This window comes from Carcharodon carcharias, chromosome 21, assembly GCF_017639515.1.
Source record: "Carcharodon carcharias isolate sCarCar2 chromosome 21, sCarCar2.pri, whole genome shotgun sequence".
Classification (NCBI taxonomy): Eukaryota; Metazoa; Chordata; class Chondrichthyes; order Lamniformes; family Lamnidae; genus Carcharodon; species Carcharodon carcharias.
The window spans coordinates 34301942-34329442 of record NC_054487.1 but is presented as its reverse complement, the minus strand read 5'-3'; the positions used below and the strand labels follow the sequence as shown (position 1 = coordinate 34329442).

General features: G+C 40.3%; 1 long non-coding RNA gene across 1 annotated transcript; it reads left to right on the top strand.

The window, feature by feature from the left end:
* Positions 1 to 69: 69 nt before the first annotated feature.
* On the top strand, positions 70 to 25565 carry LOC121293014. The gene is made up of 4 exons (XR_005946427.1): positions 70 to 345; positions 2056 to 2107; positions 5773 to 5815; positions 25032 to 25565. It is a non-coding gene; the product is annotated as an uncharacterized LOC121293014 (long non-coding RNA).
* Positions 25566 to 27501: the final 1936 nt, after the last annotated feature.

Below are 27501 nucleotides of genomic sequence, written 5' to 3'. Positions count from 1 at the left end.
TTTTGAATTCGGAATTATACAACCGAGAAGGAACCGAAATTAAATAGCTAGTTTTGTTTTATTCATGGGATGTAGCTTGTTTCAAAGTGCACTTCCTAATCCCAATGCAGCAAATACCTTGTAGTGGAAATTTACTCCCGTTTTAAATGTTTTAAAGTTTTATTTAGTTCGAGAGTGTAGAGGGATTAAAATTAGTTTGGGGAGGGTTTTTTTTATCAGATGCACTTTCCATTCTTCCTGTGGCAAAATTGACCCACTAGATTCATAGATTTTTGTTGTACAATGGTGGAGAATTGGTGCGTTGAGTCGATGGGAGTGAGTCCTGTATATTTTTGGGGGAAAAAGGTGAGAAATGAAATGCCATGTTTTTTTGTTCAAAATTTGTTTCGAATTTTTTTTATAAATCTAAATCTATAGAACAGAGCACGGGAATTTGCATAAAAGCAACTTAATTAACACTTCAGATTTTAATCTCATCCTATGTTTGATGGACGGCTTGTCTGTTCAATCAGAAAGCGCCAGCGGCTTCTTGTAGGCGGGTGACTGCTCCTTTGGCTGATTGCATCGCCGGGCTACGCATGCGCCTGCCTTTTAATTATATTGTTACGCACCCATTTTTTTCAAAAAGAGAAAAATAAAGAACAAGTTGCAGTGTTTCAACATTAGGACTGCAAGAAGAGCTATTTGACTGGATTCACGTTACGTTTTTTAAAAGTCTATTTTTTCAGTCCGTCAAGTTTGATTCATTAGTTACAGTTTAACGAAGAGAAAGGTTGCAGTTAAAGAACAAAAAAAATAATTAGAATGACAGAGTGTGTGAGGGCTGTGCAAGGGCACTGCTCTCAGCCAATCACAAGTTGCGCCGCAGCCAAGGAACGTTCAGAAATGGAATGTTGCATGACGTCAACACGCCAATCAGCGCCAAGCGGAGGTGGGACTTGGCGTGAAGTAAAGTACAGAGTTGCGAGAAAGAGATATTAGGTTTGAAAGCAATCGCTTTGATGTCTCTGTGTGTTGATGCGAATGAACCAACACAATAAATGGTTCCACTGGTGGAAAGAAACATACATTCCCTAAGTATCAATTCGAGTCTCAACATTCCTGGTTAGAGGAGAAAAAAATAGGCGTTTACTTTTTAACTAATGAATCTTGCTCGTAAGCACCCTGCAGCCTGATTTTTTTAGAGTACCGGGCGCTGAAGCAACCGAACTACAAGGTGCAACAGCTCAGTTTAGGAAACAACGTAGGGTGTTATACAAGTAAAGATATGTCTTTGAAAATAGCTAAGAAGATTGATTCTCCTAATAAAACAGCCAGAGTTAACGTGACTACTGTTCGCATAATTTTCTGCATTTTGTGGTAGTTGCTGAACCTCTCGATGGAGGGCATAGTAATATAGAGGGAGGGCGTGGAGAGAAACACTAGGAATATGCATTTACCATCTACGTGAAATCCGTTAAATGACGTTATGATTACCTTGCAAGTAACGTGCCGCAGATCCTTTTGTTGAAATGTTAAAACATTCTGGTTCCTTTTAAAGGTTTATGGAATTATTCATGACATATGTAAATTAATATGATTTCAGCCCCCATCCTCCTCCTAACCTTGGATCGACAGTGTGATTGCTCTTGTTCAGTTATAGTACTTTTCATTCCTTGGGTGCGTGGTGAAACTCTGGAGCTCCTCTCTTAAACGCCCATTTTGCTGTTACCTTTGAACTTCATCGACTTTCAACACATTTATACAGCAAAGTCAATATTGCAGCCTTCTTTATTGAGTCTCTGGTTGCGTAAACGAACGCCATTGCATGCACATAAAGTAAGTAGTATCAAAACCAAATGGAAGGGAAAATGCCACCCCCTTCCCCCTAAAATGGCATTGTGGTAAAGATATATATAAGAATTGAATGGAAAATTATGTAGCCTTTTAAACAAAATAACATTTCTAACCCAAAATTGTTCTCTAGGATACCAAAAATGTGTAAGGTCTCGTAAGTCTTTTTTTAAGTCTGGTTTCTTCAAATATTAATATTTCGTTTATGTTTCACCACTGCAGTTATGTTAATTGATCCATCAGGAGGATGTTCCAGGTGTAAATATATTTTTTGGTAAGTTTTCATCAGTAGCATAAGTTAGAATTTCACTGTATCATAGAATTGTTACACCACAGAAGGAGACCATTCCGTCCATAGTGTCTGTGCTGGTTCTCCGAATGAGCAATTTACCTAGTGCCATTTCGTTAGCTTCTCCACATAACCCTGTACTTTCCTCTTTTTCCAATAATAATCCAATTCCTTCATGAACACCAAATGAACAGCCTTCAACACACTCTCAGGTAGTGCATTCCAGAAACATTCTTGCGAATCTTTTCCGCACTCTCAAATGCCTTCACGTCTTTCCTAAGGTCGGCACTCAGAACTGGACGCAATAATCCAATTGGGGCCGAAGCAGTATTTTACATAAGTTTAACATAACCTATCTGTACTCTATGCACTTATCAATAAAGCCTAGGATACTGTATGCTTTCTTAACCACCCACTCAACCTGTCCTGCCACCTTCAATGACTTATGCATGTATACACTCAGGTCACTCTGCCCCTGCACCCCCATTAGAATTGTATCCTTTATTTTGTATTGTTTCTCCGTGTTCTTCCTGCTCAATGAATCACTTCACACTTCTGGGCAGAAAATTGAGTCTTGGCTATACATTCACTAGTCTAAAATTTCACATTTATTGGTATACTTTGGTGCTGAAATCTGCCTATTGGGAACAGATATTAAACACTTCAGCATGTACAAAGTCTAAATTGATCAAGACCACATTTAAAACCCATATTCAAATAACATAAATGTGCCTGTAAAAATTAATGACTGAGGAATGTTTAAAATGATAATTTAAATCATACATATATATCTGGAATGTTAAAGGTCATCAACTTATGCAGATGTCAACTTCATTATTACTGTATAACAATCTTAAAGTTGTGGGTACTTTTGAGGCAGTGACCTGAAACTGATGAAGAATGTAGGGAATTTGTATCATGCCTTACTGCATTCTGCATTCTCAGGATATCTTAAAGTGCTACATAGTCAATGAATTATATCTTAAAGTACAGTAACTGTTGTTATGTAGACAATTACATTCTGATTGCTTAGAAGTTCAGATCAATAATACTTTGGGTCCTGAAGGGGCATAGTTCCACATTAGCAGAATAATACTGTGCGTTATAGGATGTAAAACTGCTATAAAAGGGAATTTATTGCCCATCCACAATTGCCCTTGAGAAGGTGGTGATGAGCCTCCTTCTTGAACCGCTGCAGTCCATACAGTATAGGTACACAGTGCTGTTAGGAAGGTAGTTCCAGGATTTTGACCTAGCGACAGTGAAGGAATGCCGATATAGTTCCAGTTCAGGATGCTGTGTGGCTTGGAGGGGAACTTACAGGTGGTGGCATTCCAATGCATCTGCTGCTCTTGACCTTCGAGGTGGTAGAGGTCATGGGTTTGGAAGGTGCTGTCAAAGGATCTTTGGTGAGTTATTACAGTGCATCTTGTAGATGGTAAGACTGCTACCATTGTGCATTTGAGGGAATGAGTGTTGAAGGTGGTGATTGGGGTGCCAATCAACCAGGCTGCTTTGTCCCTAATGATGTCCAGCTTCTTGAGTTTTGTTGGATCTGCACTCATCCAGGCCTAGGTATGTCCTGTACACAAAAAGCAGGACAAATTCAACCCAGCCAATTACCGCCCGATCAATCTACTCTTGATCATCAGTAAAGTGATAGAAGGGGCCATCAATAGTGCTATTGAGTGGCACTTGCTTAGCAATGACCTGCTCACTGACGCCCAGTTTGGGTTCCGCCAGGGCTACTCAGCTCCTGACCTCATTACAGCTTTGGCTCAAACATGGACAAAAGAACTGAATTCCTAAGGTGAGGTGAGAGTTACTGCTGTTGACATCAAGGCAGCATTTGACCAAGTGTGGCATCAAGGAGCCCTAGCAAAACTGGAGTCAATGGGAATCAAGGTGAAAGCTCTCTGCTGGTTGGAGTCATACCTAGCACAAAGGAAGACATTTGTGGTTGTTGGAGGTCAGTCATCTCAGCTGCAGGACATCACTGCAGGAGTTCTTCAGGGTAGTGTCCTCGGCCCAACCATCTTCAGCTGCTTCAGCAATGGCCTTCCTTCCATCATAAGATAAGAAGTGGGGATGTTCGCTGAAGATTGCACAGTGTTCACCATTCGCAACCTTTCAGATACTGAAGCAGTCCATGTCCAAATGCAGCAAAACCTGCACAATATCCAGGCTTGGGTTGACAAGTGGCAAGTATCATTTGTGCAAGTGTCAGGCAATGACCATCTTCAACAAGAGAGAATCCAACCATCATCCTTTGATGTTCAATGGCATTACCATCGCTGAATGCCCCCCCTAGCAACATCCTGCGGGTTACCATTGACCAGAAACTGGACTGGATTAGCCATATAAATACTGTGGTTACAAGAGCAGGTTAGAGGCTAGGAATACGGTGATGAATAATTCACCTCCTGACTCCCCAAAGCCTGTCCACCATCTACAAAGTTCAAGTCAGGAGTGTGATGGAATACTCTCCACTTGCCTGGATGAGTGCAGCTCCCACAACACTCAAGAAGTTTGACATCATCCAGGACAAAGTAGCCCACTTGATTGGCATCACACCCACAAACATTCACTTCCTCCGCCACCGACGCACAGTAACAGCAGTGTGTACCATCTACAAGGAATGCAGGAATTCACAAAGGCTCCTTCAATAGCACCTTCCAAGCCCATGACCACTACCATCTAGAAGGACAAGGGCAGCAGATAGATGAGAACACCACCACCTGGAAGTTCCCCTCCAATTCGCTCACCATCCTAACTTGGAAATGTTTCGTGGTTCATTTATTGTCAGTAGGTCAAAATACTGAAACTCCCTTCCTAGCAGCACTGTGGCGTACCTACACCACATGGACTACAGTGGTTCAAGAAGGCAGCTCACCAATCAAGGGCAACTAGGGATTGGCAATAAATGCTAGCCCAGCCAGTGAAGCCCACATTTCGTGAATTGATAATAAAAGGCAAGTGGAGAGTATTCCATCACACTCCTGACTTGTGCTTTGTAGATGGTGGACAGGCTTTGGGGAGTCAGGAGGTGAGGTACTCGCCCCAGAATTCCCAGCCTCTACCTTGTTCTGGTAGCCACAGTGTTTATATGGCTAGTCCAGTTGATTTTCAGTGGTAACCCCCTGGATGCTGATAGAGGAGGATTCAATTATGGTAATGCCATTGAATGTTCTATTCCTTTCTCTGTCCTGTCTGTCGTTTCTGCTTTTTGTCTCATGTTAGTTGACATTTCATATATTTGGTTAGTCAGAAGTTGCATTGGTTGGTGGGAGATTAGATGCTGATAGCTATGAGAGAACCAACCAGTGCTTTAAACTCACTTTAGAGTGGTAGGTGCTTCATTGTCGCCCTTCCTCCTTCAGTCTCTCCCACATTCTTACACACCCTTTTCCTCCTACATTCTCCCTACTCTCTATAACTCCGTCATTTGATCCCCCACCTTTCCTTTCTCTACCAGCCTGTTCCTCACCCCCAACATCTAGTATCAGTCTGGTGAACCTGCAGTATATCCCTCCTTAGGCCAAAATGTGCTTGCTGACCTGCAATGCCCAAAGCTGAATGTGGTACTCCAGATGGAGTCTGAGTAAGGCTCCATATGAGTGAAGCATAACTTCCATCCCTTTGTATTCTAGCACCCCTGAGATGAAGACCAACATTCTCTATGACCTTTTTCAGGTGTGTATCTCTTTGATCCTCTGCAGTTCATAATGTTTCATCAATATTAACATTTTTCAACTTGTTTTTCTTGGATGCAAAATGAATTACCTCCTCCTTCCTCACATTGATACCTCCACTACAGTTTTTCCTATTTAATTAATCTATGTCCTTTTGTTACTTCCTAATCCAATCTGCACAATTTACTGTGCCTTCTAATTTAGCGTCATCTGCAAATTTGAATATACAACTCTGTATTCTTTCATTCAAGTAATTTTTGAATGATGGGCGGGATGGATGTGAATTTATGTGCCACAAATTCCTTAATTTCTTCAAGGCGTTCTTTCATTTATTTAACTAACTTGTACTTTTCCTTAATGGGAAGCATATTGTATTTATGGCTAGCCATGTTCCCAAACTATTCCCTATTTCCACAACAGCAACATGCACTTGAGTGGGGAAGGCTAGCTAGCACCTCTAGGCACCTGAGAGTCACATGCTTAATTTAAATAAAGCAGTATATTTTTTGCTTGAACTCGAACTTTTGATGAAGTAATTCATGCAAAAACATTTTTCACATGATTCCAAGTTAACTGACAATTCAAATAATGGAGTGATCTTTAGATGTTTAAGTTATTTTATCATTTGTTGTTTTTGTTGGAATTGTTGAGCCATCCATATCAATAATGCTAGGTTGGGGTACTGAGTTTTCATATGTATTTTGTATTGTCTATAAATTGTTTTACAAGCACCAGTAAAACCAAAGAAAATTACATTCTGGCTATGTGTGCCATATTCATTGTTTCTGATACTTACTAGCTATGCACAATATGAAAGGTAATTTGCAGAAGTAAAGATTTTTTTGAAGTTAAGGTAACTTCAGTATTTTCAGTACATCTTAATTCTGTATTTTTTCTTCCAATTAATGATTGTGAAGTTGGTTAATTAGACAGAAAGAAAAAACATACGCGAACACTGTGCCTTTCACAAGTTCAGGATATCCCAAAACACTTTACAGCAAATGAAATACAGCAGCCAGTTTGTGCACAGCAAGTTTCCATGTACAGCAATGAGCAGATAATCTGCTTTTAGTGATGTTGGTTGAGGAATAAATGTTAGCCAGGCCACTGGGGAGAAGTCCTCTGCTCTTCAAGATGTGCCATGAGATCTTCCATGCGCACCTAAGAGAGGGGATAGAGCCTCAGTTTAATGACCCATTCACCTGATGGCACTTCTAGAAATGCAGCACACCCTCAGTACTGCACAGATATGTTGGTCTGGATTATGTGTTGAAGTCTCTGGAGTGGGATTTAAACACGTGACATTCTGACTCACAGGGAACAGTGCTATTAATGAGTCAAAGGCACACACTTAATTTAGGCTCATATTGTTCATCTGATTTCTTTCCCTCATTGCTTAAAAAAAAGCAAAAGTGTCCTACAAGCCATAAACATCCCCTTTATATTTAAAGTTACTTAAATCCAAAACTAAGGCCTTTAAGCATTAAATACCACTTTCCTGTCAAAATGCTCCATATCTATAGAATAAATTTCTTTTTAAAATGGATTTCATTTCCTGGCACCAGTCAATGGTTTTTCCTTGGGTATTAATCAGTTAAAAGGTGAAATAATTAAATCTGCGATATCAGTAAGACTGGGAAGTCTTGCGTCCCACTGGAATGATTTACGAGAAAGGTCTCTTATTTAAATTACCCTTTGTAGGATATCTTGCAGTAATTGTTCCAAGTCTTGAGTTAAATGGTAGCTGACCAGCAATATTGGACTGCAAACTTATCTTGTTAGTTAGTAATCCAATCACCAAGAGACTTAAAACTGTGTCCAGTTTCCACAATGATCCTGATCGTTAATTTTTATTTGATTCTGATCAGTTTAGCTGGCATAAAGTAAATCTGCAAGTGACAATTATAAATACAAACATAAGTTTGTAACAAACAAAAAGAGGGTTAGTGTCCTTTAGTTTTTTTTAATTCACTATCTCTCCTACCCATCTCCAATTCTCTCCTCTTCCCTGGTCCATTCTAGGGTAGGAGTCTACAAATCCCATCAGCATTTGGTATCTTAGCCAAGTCCCATGTTTCATATCTGGGCTGAGAATTAATCTTCGTGGGCAATTTGACCGTGGAGGGTACCACAGATGAATTTGATCCTGTACTCTATCCATCAAAATACTGCTAATTTGAAATCAGGGAACTTGATATTAAATGAATGGTGGCAATATGAAAATTGAATTAGTTAAAGGAACAGAAAATGTTGATAAAGGGTGTTCTTCAAAACTGGAAGAATCGAAACATTACTGTCTCTTAAAGACCTATGTTGTGAGCATTACCCTTCTTAAAATCAAAATCCAAAGATAGCACAAAAATAGGAAGCTTGATTAACCAACAAATATATAAGTGACTTTAGGATGACATAGAAAGATTTGTAGATTTGTCTGAAGAAATGTGAGGTGATATAGTTTGGGAGTCAGTATAGGAGAGGACAAATACTGTACATGATAAAACTTTAAAAAGAATAGAGAGACTTGGGAGGTCATAAACACAAATCTTTGAGTGGAAGGACAAGTTTGTAAAGCTGTTTTCAAAAGGTTTTATAAATAGGGGTATAGAACCCAAAAGCAAATGAATGATGGTAAACCTATAGAAATCATTGGGTGGCTGCAATTAGAATATTTAAGGTCATGAAGAGGACACAGAAGAGAATTCATTAAGATGATAGTCAGATTACGAAGCTTTCAATATGAGAAAAAGGTATTGAATGTTGGAACAGAGAAAGGTAACAGGAGGTCTGTTGGAGATGTGAGGGGTTTTGATAAGTTAAATGGGGAAAAACTATTTCCATTTCCTGATGTGTCAGTAATGAGAGGGCACACATTTAAGAACAAAGAGAATTGTTTTGTTTTTTGTTTCTTATCCTTTTTCCCTGGAGAATACTAAGGAAGTTGAAGGATTCACAGGCTGATTAACAGTCTGACATGCCACACTGTGAACACTCCCTCTCATGGTCATGATCACCTTTATACAAGCCAATAAGGTAGCTATTTCTGTATGCCTGTAGGGTTTTATAGGCTTCATCAACTCAAATGATGGGGGTGGAGGGGGCATTTGGCTCCCACCCCCACTAAATACAAGTATCCCATTGGATATCAAATGAGAATTCAGAGCCTGAACTCCAGACGCCACCTGATGAGCTCAATGGCTACACCTAACCCACTAAGCCAAAGGATGGAGAGTGAAATTAAAGAGGTATGGGGTAAGGGCAAGTAAATGGGACATGCGGATAGATTTTTCAGAAAGACAGCACCAACACAATGTGTCAAATGGCTTTGTAAAATTTTATGATTCTGCGAATAAAAAGCAAAATTATGACCTCAGCTTCAAAATCATCAATGCAGAAATTTAAAAAAATGTTAAAATGTAATTCTAATAAACAAACTAAGGTAACTTATCTTTTTAAAGTAAACTCTATCATCAAAATATTTTACTACTTTCTTGCTGTCAAAATATTTGTGTTGTTTTCAAATCTTTCTATGGCTTTACCTCACCCTACCTCTGTAATCTTCTCCAGTCCCAGAATACTCTTGAGATATCTATGCTCCTTTAATTCTGGCCTTGTGCAACACAATTTTAATCCCTCCAATATTGGTGGTTGTGCTTTCAGTTGCCCAGGCCTTAAGCTCCGGAATATCCTCTCTACTTTTTAAGACACCCCTTAAAACCTACCTTTTGACTAAGCTTTTGATTAACTGATCTAATATCTCCTTATGTAGCTCAGTGTCATGATTTGTTTTTACAACGTTCCTGTGAAGCACCTTGGAACATTTTATTATGTTAAAGGCACTATATAAATACAAGTTGTTGTTTTACTGCACATATGCACTTAGTTAAATGTGTGTTTTGTCTTAACTTACCTCAGTTGGCAGTATCCTAATTTCTGAGGCACAATGTAGTGGATTCAAGCTCCACTTCAGGATTTCTGCGCATAATCTAGGCTGACACTTCAATATAGTACCAAGGGAGGCTATGTTATCAGAGGTGCTGTAATTTACATAAAATGTTAAACCAAAGCCTATTAACATGTTTAAGAGATAATAAAGATCTCAGTGCAGGCTGTTTGCCTGATTTTATCAACGTTTATTCTTAAATCAACATTACCAAACTGAATTAACTGATTATTCATCTTATTCTAGTTTGTTGGAACTTACTGCGTTCAAATTTATTTTCCCCGTTTGCCTGCTTAACAACAGTTAGCAAACTTCATTGTCTATGAAATGCATTGGTACATTTCAAGGCATTAAATAAACACTAATTTCTCTTTGACCATTATGTGTGAGGCAAGTCAAACAAATTCAGTGTCTATAACAGAAGCTGTAGGCTGCCACCTGTTTAGTTTCTTCAGTTGACAGCAAAGCACGGGGGGAGCCCAGACTCTGCCAACATTGGAAAATGGGATGGGGAGAAGGGTTGGTCTCAGAGTTTGGCCGCAAATTGGAGAATCCAGGTTTTTGGAAACACTGAGCAAGGAGGCTTTTGGGGTTTTTGCACAATGAATGTGGAATGATGACGTTTATCTGAGGAAAATATGCCTAACCCGTTTCTGGCCTCAGGCACCACTCTGGTCCATTCATAACCAGTAATGCTGCCTCCAGTCTAAAACCAGTTTTCAGTGTTGATAAAGTGTTACTGGATCCTGCAGACCTCCCTTCTTCCAGTGCAGAAAACAGGCATGAATGATGTTCAAGAATTTTGTGCTTGGGGAGATTGGATCTGGTAACAAACTGTACACAGAACTCCTTTGATATGGCAGCACTTGGCAGGTTTGGGGTGTGAAGCATAGGACAGGGAAGGGTGATGGTTTGGAGGGTCTGACGGCGCTGGGAGATTGCCTGGGGTGTAGAAGCAAGTTGAGAATCACTGCACTGATTTGCCTCCAGCCTCCATTCCCCCATAGGCTTCATCCACACTAACAAATAATTCTTGGCACCTCAGACCTGCACTAGACCTAAAGCTGGAAGTGGTAAAATTTTACAAAGTGGTCAGGATGATCACCAAAGTATTTAATTGGACATGAATTCACCAGAGCAGACATAAGGAAACTTCTACACTTCTAACACTTCTTTATAGCCTGGGAAAAGGAGATGGCAGCTACAAAACAAATGGGACAAATTAAGCCTCGGGAGTCTGACAGAGATTGGGCCCCTGGATAAATTTAAAAGCATTTTCGATAGGAATTAAGCAAGTTCATGTACGCTGAAATATATGTTTGCACATCTTTTACATGTCTATATGTTATAAAGTTCATTCGCTGAGGGGAAACAAAATGCAGACACAGAGAAATCTGCTGATGTTCACTAGGAAATGGTAAAATTGCAATACTCAGAATTCACAGATGTGGTTGAAAGGCTTTAATAAGGGAAACAGTTCCACTAATTGTTGAGTTGGTAACTAGAGGCCATTAATTAGGAACAAAGCAAGAGGTTAGGAGAGTGTCTTTTCTTTACACAGACAGCTGTTAGGATACAGTATATTTTACCAGCAACATTTGTGAAACCAAAAGCCAAATTATCTTTTAAAAGGAACATGATGAAAAATGTACAAAGAATATAAGGACCAGTCAGGCAAATGAGACTAAGTGCACAGGTCTTTCAAAGAGCAGGCACAGTTGCAATGAACTGTAACATTCAATGATTCTATAACTACCTTTATACTGGGGAGAAAAATATTTAATTAATGCCTCAGCTTTAGATAGGCTGAAACTTTAAAGTGAAACCTTTAATTAAAGTATTCAAAGGCACAACAGACAATTCAACGAATAAATCTAATGATATTATTCAATATGTGGTGGATAACCTCAGTTCTCCAGGTTGAACTCCATCTGCTAGTTTTGCCCATTTGATTTACCAATGTCCCTTTAACACTTTCTACTTCCATCTAGACTATTTACTGAGTCACCATATTTTCAGCACCAATGTTCCCTGTAAGCTAGGCAGAAACCCGAAAGTCCCCGCGCACAAGTCGACTCATTTAAGTTAGTGTGTGCACAGGCCATAATCAGGCAAAAATTTTCAGGGGCGTTGCAGTTAAAATAAAATTTGCATTGCAAAAAGAGAAGTAGAGGGAACACTGGTCAGCACAATTAGATATTTGGCTCTCTATTCCGTCATCTAAGTTATTGATGTAGTAAATAGATGAGACCCCAGTACTAATCCCTGGGGTATACTACTGGTCACATCCTGCCAATTGGAGCATATACCCATTAGCCCCACTCTCCGTCTTCTTTCTCCTAATCAATTCTCTAATCATGCCAATAGATTACCTGCAACTCCGTGCATTTTATTTTCGCTTGTGTGGAACCTTCTCAAAAGACTTCTGGAAGTTCATATTAGTAATCTTTGAAAAAAATTCTATGGTTAATTAGACATGGCCTGCCTGTTACAAATCTCTGTTCAGTTCATATTTATCCAAGTGCTGGATCATTCAGTCTCTAATAACAGATTCTAGTAACTTGTCCAAAACTTACTTTAGAGTAATAGGTACATCATTTCCTGATTTCTTTCTCCCACACTTCTTAAATAATGACATGACATTGGCAATTTTCCAATCCAACAGGGACAATTCCTAAACCAAGAGAGTTTTGGGAGATTGTGACTAAAGTATTATAAAATATTGATGGAGCTTCTCATTAAAAGTGAAAAGTGTGACTCTACAATCATAACACAAGAAGTAATGTTAACGTGGACAGGAACTGCACTTCGAATGCAAGACATAATATATTATGAGCCATTTCCCATGGTGTTGCTCACAATGAGTCAGAAAGTACTCTGGCCTGGATTTTCCTGTCAGCTGCAAAGCAGCAAAGTTCACACTGATTGCACAAAAAATACTCACCTAGTTTGTAGGCTGCAGCAGGACCTAGCATTGGGACAAAGAGTGAGGCCATCTAGCCTGGTGTATTGCTGTTGAAACCATTGCTGTGGTGACATCACCTTAATGACAGGTGAGAATTTTATAATGATCTTAAACATTTTAAAATAGTTATTTCACTTTTTAAAACTTTTAACAGCTTTATAACAGTTTTTATAAGTCCCCCTGTGTCTGTCTCTTGGGGATTAATGCCACCCAGCTCCACTTCCAGCTCCTCTCTCACCCACCCCTCAACTCCTCTGGCTCCCCTCCCCACCCCTCACTCCCCAAGTTCCTCTCCTCAGTCCCACCAGCATTGAAAACAGGACTTGATTGGAGGCAGGAGTTGTGGGTCGGGGGAGGGGGTGGTGGTGCGGGAAGCAGGAAGCAGCTAAACTGCTTGAGGTTGTCCTCTCCCAACAAGTGCTGTTTTTGACATTGGTGAGACTGAGGAGCCTGGGCCATTGAGAAGAGAGAAAAGCCTGGGAAGAAGAGCCGGGGGAATCATGAAGAACATTTTTCTTGCTGATATGTTCATCTACCCTCTCTGACAGATTTACTTTTCACTAATTTTTAGGCACTTTACTGACTTATGTCTGTGATTATGAGCCCTATATTTTTGCAAATAAAAATCCATGCAAGTTTTGTGCAAAGAGTCAAAATTCTCAAATTAATGTTCCTTGTCACTTTAAGAATTAATACTCGACCATCCGCGTGGGCCCTTCTTGACCCATTGAGGTGCACTGCAACTTCTGGTTATGAACTTAAGTCAGGTGACCAAAGGTTGCACCACCACTGTATCCCTCAGTAGCAACGAACTTCTCAGCATTTGCTGCTATTGAGAAAGAAAAATCCAGGCCAATGTTTTAAGGTAAGGATGGCCAATGAGAAACTTCAAGGCACAATTATTTTGGTCCAAATGGGGAGAGCACAAGTTGAGCATTACCCAAGGTAGCAAAGGGTAGCAAGTTGGTTAGTCAAAGGCAACAGTCGGGCAAACGATTATGTATGACTGATAAAATTGTAAAAAAGCTCAGCTCATTTTAACATATAAGATATCTTGTTTACAGTTGTTGGACCTAAGGTCTGTAAGTAATAGGAAAAGTTGGAGACATAACGGCCAGAGGCAGCTGCACCATGTGTCTGGAGACCAGAAATGCTTTAGTGAATGGTAAATGTCAACATTGGATGCTCATTTTAAGTGCTGTCACATGATTTCTTTGTTATTAATGTTGACAGTCAAAAATCATTGCACATGTAATTTGTATTATCAGTAGGCATGCTATTGTACATAAGGAATCAAGACCAAATATAGTCTTCATTAAATGTAATATTCAGATTTTCTTTTATTCTTGCATGGCATGTGAGCGTCACTGGCAGGGCAGCATTGGTTGCCCATCTCTACTTGCCCTTGAGAAGGTGGTGGGGAGCCACCCTCTAGAACTGCTATTTTGGCACAGCGGATGGTCAATGCCGAGCTGCTCAAATCCCAGAGGGTAACTTGAAATAGCTGCCAAAGCTGTTTTACAATTTGTATTTTTATTTTGAGATGCATGCCTTGAATTCAGTAGTAATAAGACCACCGAGTCTTGGAGGTTTTTTACAAAACTAAATTAAACATTTATTAATACAGGAAAAGATTTTAAGCACATACAATGGTCTAAAAATTACTACAAAATAACTCCTAATTCCCCTAACTAATTTGACTCCCAGTTACACCTCTGTTAAGGCAACAGTAAAACAAAATAGATTTCGACAGACCCAGGCAAAGCATACAATACCCTGGACAGTGATATTCACAGTGAGTTTTCTTAGCTTTGGTTCCTGTAGACAGCAATTTGATACATAGACAGGCTGGAGGCTTTTCACACTTGTTACATCTTAAAATGCCTTCTCCCTTATACATAACCTCATCTCAATTTATACATGTTTCTCCCTTTTTAATGTAAACTCCATTGTCCCAATATGTCTTTGCAACTTTACTTTTTCCATAAAATAAATCTTTCATTGTATTCATATTATCAGTAACCTTGGGGAAAACAAACACACTGTTTGGCTTAACTTCTTATGGCTAGGTGTAACATCCCATCATCTCTTTGAAATTCAAACTACTCTGGTTTATCTAAAAATGCAAATGTTCCTCACACCTCACATCCTAAAACTTCAACCATGGTTACGGATTTAACATTTCAAACCCAGCTTCTCTTCTGATAACTCAAAAGCTCCAAATTAGCTGTCTGCAATTCAATTAAAGCTCCCCCACCGCACCCCCCCCCCCACACACACAGAAACTAAATTTAAACCCCACTTTAACCTACCTTTATAATAAATCACAATGATATTATGAAAATTATTATATATTCATGACAACCACTGCAGTCCATCCAGTGTAAGTACACCCACACACCCACAGTGCTATAAGAAGGGGAGTTTTGACCCAGCGACGCTGAAGGAATGGTGATATAGTTTCAAGTCATTATGGCATGTGGCTTTGAGGGGAACAGGGTGGTGGTGTTCCCAGGTATCTGCTGCCCTTGCATATTTGGAAGGTACTGTTGAAGGAGGCTTAACCAGTCGCTGCAATGCATCTTTTGCACACTGCCACCGTGCATTGGTGATGGAGGGAATTAATGTATATGGTGGTGGATGGGGTGCCAGTCAAGCAGCCTGCTTTGTCCTGGATGGTGTTGAGTCTCTTGAGTGTTGTTGGAGCTGCACTTATCCAGGCAAGTGGAGAGTATGCCATCACACTCTTAATATGTGCTTTGTAGATGGTGGACAGGCTTTGGGGAGTCAGGAGGTGAGTTACTTGCTGCAATTGCCTGCCTATCACCTACCCTTGTAGCCACAGTATTTATCTGGCTGGTCCAGTTAAATTTCTGATCAGTGGTAACTAGCAGGATGTATATATAGTTACCATTGACTAGAAAATTAACTGGACCAACCAAATACTAAGTATAAATTTGTATATCCAAATTCATAATGGAAACTGCCTATGTAAACTCATCATTTTGTAATTGCACATTCTGGTCTTTGGGTTGTGCTATTACACTTTGCTCATGAATCACTCAATGTTTTGTGAAAGATTTTCATTGCCTTTTTATCTCTAATTAAAAGATTACGAAGTGCACACTGATAACATTTATTAATTAAGTTGCAACTTTTGTCCTGGATGCCTTCATCAAAGTTTTTATTTGATGTCCTCAACCTTTCTCCAAAAGATTATGGTTAAAGTTAATATTCTTGACCAGAGCTATGATCATAAAATCATAGAAAATTTATGGCACAGATGGAAGCCCTTTGGTCCAGCGTGTCTTTTCCAGCCTAATCACATTTTCTCGCTCTGTCTATAGCCTTGGAAGTTACAGCACTTCAAGTGCATAACTACTTCTTAAACCTGATGAGGATTTCTGTCTCCACCACCCTTTCTGGCAGTGAGTTCCAGAAATCCTACAACCCTCTGAGTGAAAATACATCTCTCAACACCACTTTAATCCACTACCACTTTAAACCTATGTCCCCTGGTTATTGACCCATTTGCTATCTGAAACAGGTCCTTCCTATTCAATCTATCTAGGTGCCTCATGATTTTTTATGTGCAATTAAATCTCCCCTCAGCCTCTTCTGTTCCAAGGAAATCCCCAGTCTATCTAATCTTTTCTCATCGTTAAAATTTTCCAGGCTTGGCAACATTCTGGTAAATCTCCTCTGTACCCACTCTAAATGCAATCATATCCTTCCTGTAATGTGGCGACCAGAACTGTACATAGGACTCTAGCTGTGGCTTGACCATTAGTTTAAACAGTTCTAGCATAAAAACAAAAAACTGCGGATGCTGGAAATCCAAAACAAAAACAGAATTACCTGGAAAAACTCAGCAGGTCTGGCAGCATCGGCGGAGAAGAAAAGAGTTGACGTTTCGAGTCCTCATGACCCTTCGACAGAACTAGGTGAATCCCAGGGAGGGTTGAAATATAAGCTGGTTTAAGGTGGTGGTGGTGGTGGTGGTGGCGGGGGCGGGGGAGGTGAGGTTTTGGGTGGGGGGAGAGAAGTGGAGGGGGGTGGTGTGGTTGTAGGCAAAAGCAGTGATAGAAGCAGATCATCAAAAGATGTCACAAACGGCAGAACAAAAGAACACATAGGTGTCGAAGTTGGTGACATTATCTAAACGAATGTGCTAATTAAGAATGGATGGTAGGGCACTCAAGGTATAGCTCTAGTGGGGGTGGGGGAAGCATAAAAGATTTAAAAATATTTAAAAATAATGGAAATAGGAGGGAAAAAGAAAAATCTATATAATTTATTGGAAAAAAACAAAAGGAAGGGGGAAGAAACAGAAGAGGGATGGGGATGGAGGAGGAAGGTCAAGACCTAAAGTTATTGAATTCAATATTCAGTCCGGAAGGCTGTAAAGTACCTAGTCGGAAGATGAGGTGTTGTTCCTCCAGTTTGCGTTGGGCTTCATTGGAACAATGCAGCAAGCCAAGGACAGACATGTGGGCAAGAGAGCAGGGTGGAGTGTTGAAATGGCAAGCAACAGGGAGGTTTGGGACATTCTTGCGGACAGATCGCAGGTGTTCTGCAAAGTGGTCGCCCAGTTTACATTTGGTCTCTCCAATGTAGAGGAGACCGCATTGGGAGCAACGAATGCAGTAGACTAAGTTGGGGGAAATGCAAGTGAAATGTTGCTTCACTTGAAAGGAGTGTTTGGGCCCTTGGACGGTGAGGTGAGTGGAAGTGAAGGGCCAGGTGTTACATCTTTTGCGTGGGCATGGGGAGGTGCCATAGGTGGGGGTTGGGGAGTAGGGGGTGATGGAGGAATGGACCAGGGTGTCCCGGAGGGAACGATCCCTACGGAATGCCGACAGTGGGGGTGAAGGGAAGATGTGTTTGGTAGTGGCATCATGCTGGAGTTGGCGGAAATGGCGGAGGATGATCCTTTGAATGCGGAGGCTGGTGGGGTGATAAGTGAGGACAAGGGGGACCCTATCATGTTTCTGGGAGGGAGGAGAAGGCGTGAGGGCGGATGCGCGGGAGATGGGCCGGACACGGTTGAGGGCCCTGTCAACGACCGTGGGTGGAAAACCTCGGTTAAGGAAGAAAGAGGACATGTCAGAGGAACTAGCATAACCTCCTACCCGCTTATATATTTTTTGCCTCAGCTAATAAAGGAAAGTATCCCGTAAACCTTCTTATCTACCTTATCTACCTGTCCTGCTGCCTTAAGGGATCTGTGGACATGGTCCTCTGCTCTTCTACACTTGTCAGTATCTACCGAGTGTATTGTGTATTCCTTTAGCTTTCTTGGTCTCCCCAAATGCATTGCCTCACACTTCTCCAAGCTGAATTCCAATTGACATTTTTCTTCCCACCTAACCAGTCCATTGATATCTTCCTGTAGTCTACACCTTTCTTCTTCACTATCAACCACACAGCCAAGTTTTATATTATCTGCAAACTTCTTAATCATGCTCCCTCCATTTCAGTCTAAATCTTGATATTTACCATGAAGAGCAAATGAGCTAGTATTGAGCCCTGCAGAATCCCACTGGTAAAAGCCTTTCAATCACAAAAACACTGTCAAATTACCCTTTGCTTCCCACCAATGAGCCAATTTAGGATGCGATTTGCCACTTTTCTTTGGTTCTCATCTGCTTTTACTTTTCCGAGCAGTCTGTCATTTGGGACATTGGCAAAAGCCCTGCTAAAATGTGTGATTACTATCTCAAACTTGTTGCACTCATTTACCCCTCCCCCTGCCCCTTCTTACTACCTCCAAAAAATTCAATCAAATTAGTCAGATACGACCTTCCCTATCAAATCTGTGCTGATTATCCCTGATGAATTGGTGCCTTTCTAAATGATTTATACTGACCCTCAAATTTTTTTACAATCATTTGCCCACCACCGAGGTTAGTCTGATTGACCTCTAATTACTTGGTCTATTTCTTTCTCTCTTTTTAAACAAAGATATATTAGCATTCCTCTTGCACCACATCTGTAGCCAGAGGGCTGGAAAATGATGGTCAGAACCTCTGCAATATCAGCCCTCTTCTCTTAACAATCTGTGATACATTTCATTTGGGCCTGGCGATTTATCTATTTTCAAAGATGCTAAATTCATTAATATTTCCTCTTTCACTATGTTTATCCCACCCAATATTTCACACTCCTCCTCCTCCTCAACTACAATGTGTGCATCATCCCCCTCTTTTGCGCAGACAGGTGCAAAGTATTCATGAGAAACCATGCCTACATCTTCTGCCTCAACACACGGGTTACCTTTTGGACTCTAATAGATTCTATTCTTTTCTTTGTTATCTCCCAACTCTTTGCTCCTTGATTTTGCTTGCTAATATTTTTTCATGTCCTCCCTTTGTTTTTCTAATTTACTTTTTAATTTCACCCCACATGTTGTGATCTGAATTTACTTTGTGCAGTCTGACCATGTGCAGTGTACCTAATTTGTCAGGATGCTTTAACCCTGTTCAGTCAGCTAGACTGGGAGATTATTTTTCTTTAGTTCTAGCTGGTTCTACTCTTCGTTGACCAATTAGGATGGCACCCCCAGTGTCATCAAACAAAATAAAATTAATCTAACAAAAGTGCCTTCATTTTAAAGGGACACAAACAATAACCACCTAATCAAATAAAGCATAGAAAATTTATCAAATTAAATATGATTATTTCTGTTTCGAGCAGTTTCTGTTTGGTTGTTTTTTTAAAATTATTTGAGAAAATGCAAAAGTATAATTTCAAAAGTACTTTTCAGGTAAAGTTTGAATGGAGTATTTTGTGAGAGAAATTGGGGAAAATGACCATCTTCTTATAACATACCTGTTGCAGTTTTTGTTTGTGTTCTATAAATTTCATATTTCAGGTGAGAAAGAAAGAGCATGTTTGGTTTCCTATCCAGATATTCTGCCCAATTTACATAACCCAGGTCAGATTAGTCTATCTGCTTCAGTAATTCTGAGGTTAAGGGCAAGAGTGCAAGATAACACTCAACCCAGCAATTAATGAAGCCATAATGGATGTTGAGGAGGATACAATCTGTGTTGGATAATTTCCAGTGTTGCTATCCATGTGGCATTAATCCAATTTAAGACTTAAAATTAGAACGTAATCCTTACAAAAAAAACTGTACAAATTCTATATTGTTTGAAAAACATTCAGTGCCACAATGCATTTGTCATTAGCTTTGCTTTTAAGAATCCCAAAGAAATGACTGCTGCATTACTCAAAGTTGCCATTTGGTCTGTCTACACAGATCAAAAGCAAAATTTCAACACATTTGTTAATTACATCTTACTTCTCCAACTGGAGCATTTATGATGCAAGTGTATTAATGGGACCCATTTGTATCAAACTAATGGGCCAATATAAATTTGAATTTCACTGAGATAAGCACGAGGAAACCAATGAGAATGATCTTGTTGCTTACTAAAAGTCTCAGGGGTCTACATGATTACTTCTTTGCTTTTTAATAAAGGTGGCTGATGGACGAAGAATGGAAAATAAATATAGATTCAGTGTTTGTGAGCTATGTAAATTAGAGGATGAAACCAGCTTGTTGAATGAAGATCTTGGTGACTGAATATGTTCAGTCTGAGCCTAGGGTTACAGTGTCCTTGAGAACTGCAGAATGATTAATTATAACAGAATGAGTACATCGTATTTACAGCGCAGAAACAGGCCAAGCAGTGCAACTGGTCCTTACCAATATTTATGCTCCACACCAACCTCCTCCCACCCCACTACATCTCAGCCCAGCAGCAAATCCTTTCTTCCCTCATATGTTTATCTAGTTTCCCTTTAAATGCATCTATGCTTTTTGTCTCAACTACTCCCTGTAGTAGAGTTCAACATTCCTACTAATCTCTGGGTAATTACCTTTGGATTTATTAGTGACTCTCTCATTTTTATGAACCCCTGGTTCTGGTCTTGCCCGCAAATAGAAATATCTTCTCTATGTCTAATTTAACAAATCCTTTCATAATCCTGAGTACCTCTAATGTGTCACCCTTTATACTTCTCTTTCCCAAGAGAAAGAGCCCCAGCCTGTTCAATCCTTCCTAATAGAATAAACTTCTCATTCTAATAAATCATTTTTGCGCCTTCTCCAATGCCTCTATATCATTTTTAAAACATGGAGACCAGAACTCTTCACAGCTGACCACAACATGTTGGTCTAACCAAAATTCACACTTCATTCTGTTTCCTTCCCACATTTGTTTCTGGCAATGCTGCATGTACAAATGGAGTCAAGTTCACTAGGCCACTTTAGAGAGCAAGATCATATGTTATTTCCTTACTGATTCAATGCTACTTTGTAACGAACAATAGAGTGAACGAAGATCAGAGATCAAATGGAAAAGCATCTTTATATGTTGATTTCTTATTCATTTAATATATGTCTTAAATTAATTCAATAAAACATCACATTTATAAACAAACTTGAAACGGGGCAGCAAAGACCATAGAGCAAAGAGGAAAAGAACCAGTTTAATTTTCCTGGAGAAAAATATGCTGGAAGGAAAATCAACAAAGAAATTAACAAATCGTAATAAATGACAGCATTATGTATAGTCAACAAAAAAATATAAAAACAACATGGGATGTTGGTAAGAAGCTAGTAAATGATAACCAAATATTGAATGTAATATTTGGGTCTAGTAAAGTGAGGATGAGGGACATTTGTATGGGGACATTTATGATACCGTGTGAGCCCGAGACAGGATTTACACCTGCCAGTGCTGTCCATCATTGACCCATCATTAGGTGATATCAACACGTCTGTCACATCAGCTGTCTGCTGCCTCATGAGAGGCATTCCTGAAATGCTAGCCTTAACCTAATTCAAAATTTTGTGACAGGAAAATCTTGCACAATGCAGGTCCTAGTGTAAATTTTGTTTCATTCAAATGTGCCACCCCTCATCGCGTCCATTCATTAACTTGCCTTGGCGACCATCAACCATCCAAGAGGAAGAGCCCCCCACCCCCCTTCGCCCTTCCCTCCCCCCTCCTTTGGCCACTGAACATGTTCCTTTTCCATTTGGCTACAACAAAAATTAATTTCCCCTTTAATTTATTGCAAGACCTTAATTGCTTGCAACAGTACCCAATTTCCTGCCTCCTAATCAGCAAGCTCCTGCCTTGTGTTAGCAGTTCAGTTATCAAATGCTAAAGAGGGGAGATCAAGAAAATGGGAAGCTGCACCCACTGATTTTGACAGTCATTCCTATTGCCTCATCTCCCCACCCTGCCAGTTTGATAGGTATAAAACAAATCAGCTGCATTATGTGGAAGACGAAACCTTTTACTATTGGCTTTGAAATGCTGTATTTCTGATTGTGAGGTACTGAATTAATTCGATTTTTTATTCTAGATATTGTATAATAGGTGGAACATGGGTGTCGTGAAAGACATACATGAATACACACTTGAAAGTTCTATAAAAGTCTTGTGTGGGGAAAAAATGAGTTGGCTGAGGAAATTACTTCACTTTGGAAACAATATATACGAGTAATATTCAATTTGGGACAGTGAGATCAAATGCTGGAGAGGTAATGAGGCGCAGCTCAGCAAATCAGGCACTGGTGTGCAAAATGTAAAGAGCCAATAATAGAAATACAAAAACATTACACTAATAATATTAAAGAGATAACAAAAATATTCAAAAATCATCCCACACAAAGATACTGAGCCTCCAGCAGAGATGTGTTATTCCCAGATGAATACATAAATATATATAAAACAAAATTTAAAATTATTACCCCTGCACCAAGTTAAAATCTATAACAAAAATCTATGAATAGCAACCCCCAAGCAATAGTATATAAATGCTACCTCCTACACCAAGAAAAATTAGCACATATAATGATTATAAAGAATATTTTGTCAACACAAACACACAAATATGTACACATCATAATTGTTACCTGAGCAAATAAAATAATGTGAAAAGGGTAAATGTCATGACCGGCGAAAGCATGTCGTATTCATAACTTCGAACATGGAATGTGTTTACAAAATCAAAAATCGCTGGAAAAACCCAGCAGGTCTGACAGCATCTGTGGAGAGAAAGACAGAGTTAACGTTTCGAGTTTCTGAAGAAGAGTCATATGGACTCGAAATGTTAACTCTGTCTTTCTCTCCACAGATGCTATCAGACCTGCTGAGTTTATCCAGCAATTTTTGTTTTTGTTTTAGATTTCCAGCATGTTCAGTATTTTGCTTTTATCTATGGAATGTGTTTATGTGGAAGCTTCTGGAACTGTCTTTTATTTTTTTTAAAATGAACACTCACAAAGTGGCTAAGAGGGCTGCCAAGGGTCAAGTGACCTTTGCAACTTCAACACAGACTATCTGAAGTTTCCAGAAAATTCCTAATTGAATCATCCAGGGTCTCCCCCTGGAATGGACATACCAAGATGAATACTAACTGCAGAATTTATACTTGCTATTGTTTTGGACATTTACTCAAGTCCAGACTCCATGTTTCTGAGGAGGAATCTGAACAATGAAAGCTGGGCAGAAACCAATTCGTTCTGAGTAATTGTAAAAAACTAAATCATTATCTCCTTTGTATAGCAATGGCTTTCAGCTTAAGCCATTTTGGTTGGACAATAGCAGTTGGTCATGTGACTAAAACTGGCTTTTATGTGAATGCTCAGAAAGATCTGGGCAGTTTGCAGAAAACATTGAAAGGTACAGCAGCTGCAGCAAAAGGCTGTACCATACTTGCTGTTAAGAACATGGAAGCTATACATCTGAAAATAACTTTTTAGTCTGATTCAAAAACTCCAAGTCCATCTGTAAAGAAATTGGACCTCCTGCTACAAAAACCACAAATGCCTAACGTCATTACCTGCTGATCAGTCATCCCTTCAAGGAACTCCTGCAGTAATCCTGATATCCGACTTCAGCTATTTGAACCCATCTGAACTATAATTTAAGAGTGGTAAAAGACTCCTTTCCTTTTTGGCCCTGTGGCAACAGTTATTCTGCCACAAGCCAACCACATAAAGTATGAACCATTCTTTTAGTTTGCAACTTGTAAAAGTATACTATTCTCCTTAAGTGTATCTTTCTTGCATGCATAGGCATAAGTGACGCAGCATTTAGACTTTTTTGAATACGTAAATGAGTAATCTCCTTGATTTAAACCCCTGAAAAATTGACCACACACTCCAGGGGCTAAAAAACACACACACATCTTCCTTTTCAAAAACACACTGATTATGGACAGGAAGGGAAAGGATACAAGGGTTTTAGTTCTCTTGTGTGTAACAATTATTTAATGTTTTTGTAAAGGGGAGATGTAGTGTCTGAGAGTGATACACAAGGCAATGGGATGGAATCCATCATGTGCCAAAAGCCACCTAGGGCAGTGGGAGTGGCCCAAAACAGTGCCATGAGAATGAACTCTAGATCAGGTGAAGGTGGGCTCGGTGTTGAGAAGTAACTCAAAATGGCTCCCGGGAACTACCTCCGGTACAGACGAGGGTATGTGGCTGGCAAGAATCAAGATCAACCAAGAATGAGAATAGTTTCTTTAGAGTCCTGAGACCACTATATTACTAGTCAGTCTACTGTGTTGTTACACTTGGGAGCTCAAGACCACGTGCAACTTTGAGGTGAAAGATAGTTAGTGGACAGGCAGGGAACGGAAGAGGCTGAGAAGGGAGGAAGGAACTCAAGGGGTAGATAAAGAAGTGTTAAGGTAGAGAGAGTGAAGGGATGAGGAGAAAGAGGGTAATGGGAAAAGGAGGACATGGAAGGGTGCAAGGTATGGAAAGTGGGTTAGGGAGAGGACAGCGGGTGGGATAGGAAGAGAGACCAAGAGAGAGAGAGGAGGCAGCCAAAAAACATGTTTAGGGGGGTGATGAGTAGATATGGGTGGGTATTGGGGAAGGTATGGTTTGGTTGGAAACGATGCATCTCAGTTTCAAGACGTAGCGGAAGGACTGTTCTGTTAACTGTTGTATCCAAATGATCAAAGTACTGCTCAAGTGAGGAGTGGGGGTGGACGGTAGCATTTAAAGGTAGGAAATTGCCTGATCAAGATTTGTAAAATTATGTTCATGGGGAGGGGGAAGAGGTTAATGTAAAGTTGGTCAACTGGATGGGAATGATGATCAGCAGAGGTTTGCTGGAACTGCTGCTAAGTTAAACCCGATGGTTAAAACATACAGAATGATGCCTGTCTCTGCTCCCTCTCAGTTCATCTGTTGCTGTAACCCTAATCCATGCCTTTGTTACCTCCAGACTGTGATGGAATCTGAGTTTCAAAGTTTGTATTTTTTTGATGCAGATCGTAACTGAAAAGGGAAATTGACGCTTCTTGTTTCTAAGGAAATGAAAATCGAAACTGAGATTGTGGAAACCAAAGCTTCTGGGAAGACTGAAACTGGCTGAGGAGAAATAAAGGAACACAGAGCCATCCAAGCTCAATGGTGCCAATTGATGAATCTAGTGGTACAGTACAGGCAAGCTGTAGGAGACAGAGTCCAGATCCAGAAGCTGAGACTAAGTTGCTGTAACTGTTTCTGTTACCTGAAGATAACATTGGTGGATCAATACCATCCAGACCAAGTTGAGGATATTCTGCAGACATATAACATTTTTGCTGAATACCATGCCCATGGAACCCATGTTGATTGTGTGCTGCTGTCAGCTGGGGTTCAGGATACATCTTAGAAGGGGAGGAATTGAAATTCTTCTTAAGGGAGATAGAGTTTTGAAGAATTTGTGACTAATTTTCATGATCTATATACTGTGTGCACTGCTGAGCCAATTTGTAGATCTGTCTTAGTTGTGTCTACCCTTGAATGTGTAATGTATAGATTATAATCGACCACAGAATGCCTGTTAATTAATTCATATTGAACTTAAGGTGATTCTGGATTATAGGATATCAGTGGTTAGCTAAGATCATATTTGGCATTTGCTTTGTTTGACTCTTGCATAGAAAAGTTCTTCTGTTTTCAAACCGTGGAATCTTGTGGCTTAATTCCTTTAGTAAATAACTGGGATTTACTGGTCTCTACTAAGATTGTAACAAAATTGGGGGCTCTTTGGAGGATTTCAAATCCACAGACTTCAAATCCAGGTACGGGTGCTAGGACTTGCTAAAGATAAAGCTAACAAGATTTCACAGTGAACTTTACAGTATTCATCGAGGAGGAGGATGGCTTTGTCAATTGCTAAGACTTTTCTGGAGAGGAGAGATTAATCCTGAGTGATTTTCGACAATTAACAAACATTGTGTTTATGGCATTAGCAGAAAAGTTGAAGTTAAGAGTTAAAAGCAGGGGCTAAAAAAGCAAAAATATTTGAGGCAATAACACAGCATTTTGGATTGAAAGAAGAAAATCCTGACCCAGGTAGAACACAGCTTTAATTGGCTAGAATACAGTTGCAGATGGAACAGCTTAAAATAGAAAAAGAAATGAACCTATTCAAATTGGAAAGAGAAAAAGAAACTCTATCTCAAAAGAGAAAAATAAATTTAAAAACTTGAACTTGAAAGAGAGGAAAAAAATGTAAAGGCTTGAAATTGAATTTCAGGGAGAGGGGTTATCAAGAGAATATAAAGAAAGAGACAAACTTTCAAAGAGAGAAAGAAGACAGAGTATGAACTGGCTAAAGAAGAGCTCAGTTTCTGTTGTGAAAGAGGAGCTAATAGATTGGATGAGGAGTCAAGTCCCACTCCAAGTTTTGCCCCTTTCGTGGCGCAGGGCCGTGATTGCCCTGCTGCCTAAGAAGGGGAATCTCCACCTTCTTAAAAACTGGTGCCGTCTCCCTCCTCAGCATGGATTATAACATTTTTGCCAGAGCCATGTCTTCTCAGCTTGGCACCGTGCTGGACCACATGATCCACCCTAACCAGTCCTATACCGTCCCGGACTGCACAATTTTTGATAGCATCCATCTGGTCCGGGACATTATTTGTTATTCCCAGAGGGCTGGTCTGTCGAGCGCCTTCCTGTCCCTTGATCAGGAGAAGGCATTCGACAGGGTGGATCACGAATATTTATTCGGGACTCTGCGAGCATTCGGGTTCGGCATGCATTTTGTTGCCCAGATCCAACTTTTGTACACTGACGCAGAGCGTCTAGTCGAGGCTAACGGGTCCCTGACGGCGCCTCTTCGCTTTGGGAGAGGGGTATGTCAGGGTTGCCCCCGCCTGACCAGTTGTATTCTATTTGTGTGGAGCCTTTTCTGCGCTTCTTGAGGAGGAGGTTGTTGGGATTGGTTCTGCGCGGGCTGGGCATCGGGGTGGTCCATTCGGCTTACGCTGTTGACGTGCTCCTTTTGTTTAGTGACCCAGCTGACCTGCGGAGGATGCGCGAGTGCCAGGAGGTCTACTCTGCCCGTCTTCTACCAGGATCAACTGGGGTAAATGTTCTGGACTCCTGGTTGGCCTGTGGCAGATGGATCCCCTACCTGAGGAGCTCAGGCCTTTTACCAGCCTCCTCTACCTATGGTGCTGGACAGGACAGCTCCAGTGCTGTCTTACCAGGGTTGAGTTCTAGTCATAAACCAGCTGATCGCCTCCATGCTGTGGTACCGGCTGGTCACTTTGACCCCTCCCCTGGACTTTGTCACGAAAATCCAGAAAATGCTTGTCGACTTCTTCTGGGACAAAAAATTGCACTGGGTCACTGCTGAGGTTCTGAGTCTCCCGCTTAGGAAGGGTGGTCAGGCGCTGGTGTGCCTTTGCACCCAGGTGGTGACTTTCTGCCTACAAGCCCTGCAGCGATACCTTTACGTTGAGCCTC